The sequence below is a fragment of the Microchirus variegatus genome (assembly GCF_963457635.1).
Source record: "Microchirus variegatus genome assembly, chromosome: 14".
Taxonomy (NCBI): domain Eukaryota; kingdom Metazoa; phylum Chordata; class Actinopteri; order Pleuronectiformes; family Soleidae; genus Microchirus; species Microchirus variegatus.
In genome coordinates, this window is record NC_139815.1 from 19,078,253 (window position 1) to 19,083,174 (window position 4,922).

The following is a 4,922-nucleotide window of genomic DNA, read 5'->3' on the forward strand; positions in this document are numbered from 1 at the left end:
AGCTGAGGTAAAAAAAAAAAGCATCCAACGATAAGGACAGTGTCTCACAACAGTTTGCAGTCCTTGTCTTCCTTTCTGCTTTCAGAAATATACAACCGAGAGGAGAGCACACGCTAATCATCATTATTACATTCGAAAACAATCTCATTACATCAGGTTATATTAAAAAAAAAACAAAAAAAAAAAGCACTTTCTGCCTGTGGTCGAGCCCAGCATTCAGTCTCTGCTTCAGTCCCTGTCTTTGACACATTCAGTAGTATTTATTCACACCTGTGTCAATTACAGTCATTACAATAAAAGAAGAATAAGAGCTGGTTCCAGTGTTTGCACCTAACTGTTGGTGATTGCTTCAAAAACCAGACCAGGTGGAGTCTGCTACAAGTTTAGGGGGAAGGATACTTAATTTATTTTAGCGACTGGAGCTTTTGCTGCGAACTCGGATATATATATCACGCTGAATGTATTTATATTTATATGTATGTATATATATGTGTATATATGTGTATGTGTATATATATATATAAATGTGTGTGTGTGTGTATATATATACACATATATATACATATATGTATGTATGTATATGAATGTATATATCCATAAATATAAATATATACACATACATACACATATATATGTATGTATATGAATGTATATATCCATACATATAAATATATACACATACATACACATATATATGTATGTATATATCCATACATATATACATATATACACATATACAAACATACATATACATATATAAAATACACCCATATCTATCAATATATATATAAATATATACATATATATATATATCTATATATATACACACATACGTATACATACATGTATACATATACACATACATATATATACATACATACATATACATATATATACATACATACATACATATACATATATACATATACATATATATGTATACACATACATATATATGTATACATATACGTTAAAACAAACACCAATAGTTAGGAGCAAATGTGTGGATCAAAGAATGCGATGGGAAAGACAGCGACGTCAAAAACCATCACAGGAGTGTGACAGAGAGCGCAGGGGCCACTGTGTTGGACGCTGTGCTGCCCTGCAAACACAGTGAGGTGCATGTGCCATGGCCCTGCCACTAAAAACACACACACGCACGCACGCACACACACACGTACATACACACTTTTACACATTTAGCACACATTGGTTAGGGGTGTATCTGCGTAAATGTGCAGCAGCTCAGTTTTGCTAAGTGCAGGAATGACACAGTGTTTTCTTAAAAAAAAAAAAACAAACCAAAAAAAAAAAAAAACAGAAATTCCCGACATCGTCTTTAATCCTGGCTTAAAACCGTGAATGTTAATTATTAGTTATTGAGTCTCCATCGTATAAATCCCAGTTTAAACAGAAACCTCGTGCTTCCAGCACCACCCCACAGCTCAGAGACATGAGTCTCATGTATGTGATGTTTCGCGTGTATTACACACACATACATACAAACGCGATTCTAACTGGAATATAAAAGCACACAGACACACACACACAAACACTCACAGACGCACACAACAAGCAAAGGAAACATGGTGGGTGGGGTGGGTTGTGGGGGGGGCGACTTCTTGAAAACTTGGGTGGGACCAGCAGCTCCAGATTTTCAGGACCGTCCCCACATAGAAAAAACCCACAACAGCAGACTTCATGTCAGATCAGAGGCCTGTGCCACGCAGTGAAGTTAGAGGGTTATACAGCTGTTTCTGGGCTTAACTGAGGTTTACTGGCATCACAGAGCTTTTATTTTTACCAAGGGAGTAACAGATCCACCGAGGCTGTAAGGTTAACTTCAGAGGATCAGATTAAACACCGTCAAACAGCCTAATCACAGCAAAATCATCATTCCCACAGGATTCCCAACATGGACAATTGTTTCCAGCAAATCCTTTGGCTGTTTCACACTAGACCTGAAACAATTCGATTATTAATCGATTACTAAAGGAATCGTATTAATCGGTTAGAGGCTTTTTTTCATGATTAAAAGAAGATTTCTGATCGTTTTAGCTTCTTAAATGTGAATATTTTCTTTGTTTCTTTGCTCCAGATAACAAATAAATCATTAAAACTGAATCATTTTGGTTCCTAGACAAAACAAGACATTCGAGAGCATCGTCATTTCCAGGTTTGACAAACACCGAAACGTTTTTTCTTAACATTTTCTGACGTTTTATGGACCAAACGATTAATCGATTACGGAAAAATAATCGTTAGTTGCAGCTCTATTTCAGTACATCGCCAAATAACTACATGCCGATAAATGTGTAAACGCTGATGTTACTACACCATCAGTGCAGCCCAGAATAACACGAGGAGACTAAACCAGGTGTCATCTGTAATTAACAGCATCAAATACACTTCTTTACCTTTTGCTTTATGCTGCTACAGCACACGTTTGTTACCCAGGACGGCTGACGTTAAGGCTCAGAGATGCCAGATAACCACAAACCCTAAGCTGAATTCACTTCATGGTACAAGGCCCCAGAGTGAGACAAACAAACATACCTGTTCTGTATTAAGGCATGCGGACAAGAGGATGTTCCTCTTAGGAATGCACTGTTGTCAGTGCTCACGTGATAAAAACCAGTAACTGGGGGAAACAAACAAACAAACAAACAAAAAAAAAAAAACAGACCAGGAATCAGTGTCCAAAAACAGACCCGGAAAACAAAAGGTATTTGCAAATAATGTAATGCTTCATTCCACTTTGAGTACCACATTCATGAAGTCTGGATTTTACTTTCATGAGTTTAGACCAGGTTTTCTCACTCCTGGTCCTGGGGAGCCACTGCATGTTTTAGGTGTTTCCCTGCTCCAACACACCTGAAGCCCGATATCGACCCATTTATTTGAATCAGGTGTGTTTGAGCAGGGAAACATCTAAAACATGCAGTGGCTCCCCAGGACCAGGAGTGAGAAACCCTGAGTTAGACGTTTTACATGTTTCTCTAAAAGATCAAATGTTGATTAAAAAAAAACAAAAAATAAGTAGTGAAAAAATCTCCCCCTGCAGACTGTTCAGACCTGGTATTCACATTTGTCTGCAGTGAGCCGATCACATTCAAAATTCCACATGGATGTGGTTTTAAAAAAAATGCATGCGGTCACATTCCCGGACATCGACGAACACAATCCGTCCTCGGTTGACGTCATCCGATCATTTCACAGTTTTTTTTTTTTTTAGAGCTTTGATTCCTTTAAAACATCTCCTGACTCTTTTCTTTCTCTGTCTCTTGCACACATACCAACACATACACAGAGTTCTCACACACACACACACACGCACGCACTTACACATTTGTACAGTCAGATTCGTTAAAACGTAACTTTGCTCTCGCAAAAACAGTCGTGGCATCGGTGTGTATTTAAAATAAAGGGGCACGTGAAGCCGGAGCAAACCTCAGGAGACTAATGCAAAATCGATGCCAGGTGTGAACTCTTGGATCACTCAGTCAGGACGGATGGAAACACCAGGTGTGAACAGATCCAAAATTTAAAGTCGATCTATACTTATGTTATGTATACCGTATGTTTTTTATTCACTCGTACTCTGAGAAGGCAGCAGAAGGGGGAAGAAAAAATGCCATATCTGCAGAATATTTAGGGTTTTCTACACGAGTTTAAGACATGATGTAGTCAGTTTAAATAAAGGTCTTCTCACTATCCTCCACTCTGCTTCACCACAAAAATGTTCTTCACAAAATAAAACTCAAGCTTCAAAAGTAAGCACTGAGACATATTTGACAGTGTGTGTGTGTGTGTGTTATAGCTGCCCACAGTCAAGAGAGGGAGGGATTATTATTCTGTGTTGCCAAATTTGAGAAGTAACCATTACCAAGTACTCAAAGTGGAATCAAACGAGTGCAGGCAAATACCGTTTGAGCCAAGTAAAAGAAAAAGCCCCCTGGATCTCTGACCCGCTGACACGACAAGAAGAGGCTTTGTGTCCCGGACAAGAAATGATACGAAAAAGACCAAAAGTCTTCAAAGACGAGCACGTTTCACCTCTGAGAGCGCAGCAACAACGACAACAACAACAACAACAACAACAACAAAGAGACTCTACAACTAGGACCTTATGTGGAAAACATCTGCAAAATATATATTCATATATAAAAGACAATCTATGTGCATCTAAGAAAAAAAATCTTATTTTTTCTGTCATAATATAATCATTAATTAAGACACTGCTTGTGAATCTCTCAAGGTTCTTTTCTGAGTGGAATGTCAGTCGGTCCTTGAGCTTGTGCTGCTACGGTGCATCGGTTTTGTTGGGGTGGTGCAAGATTTAGGAATGATGAGTCAACAGTCTTCCTCATAGCTCTGTGTCAGGATGCTAGGTGTCCTTTGCATACTCTTTAGCAGGGCTACATCTTCAGTGTTAAAGTTATCTAATAGCTGCACAGGCTCTGAAGGCACAGCATACCCATCTTCCCACCCGCCCCGGGTGCCTGTTCCTGTTCCGGCCGGCAGTTGGAATGTAGTGGCTCGTTCCACGGCCTTCTCCCTCTGCGGTGAACTGCTTCAGTCGGAGCACAGGAATGGGGAAAAACTTGGGGAAGGGGAAGTTAGGGAGAGAGACCAGTTTGTGCTCTCTCTCCCGCTCTGTTTGATGAATGTGCAGAGGTCAGAAGGTGTGACGTCACCAGGGGCCTCTGGATGAGCCGCCGTGTTGGCTTTTAGGGTTAGGCACCCGAAAGGACGGGGGAGGAGGAGGAGGAGGAGAGGACCACAGATGGAGAGCCCAGCCTTGTCATATGACAGCAGGGCTTGTAGTGGGAGCTGCACCTCTGTGTGTTTGCCACGACCTGGCTGTCCCGGATCACCTGGGGAGGTAGGGCTTGGTTGCTTGCCCAAGCCTTCCTCTCCGC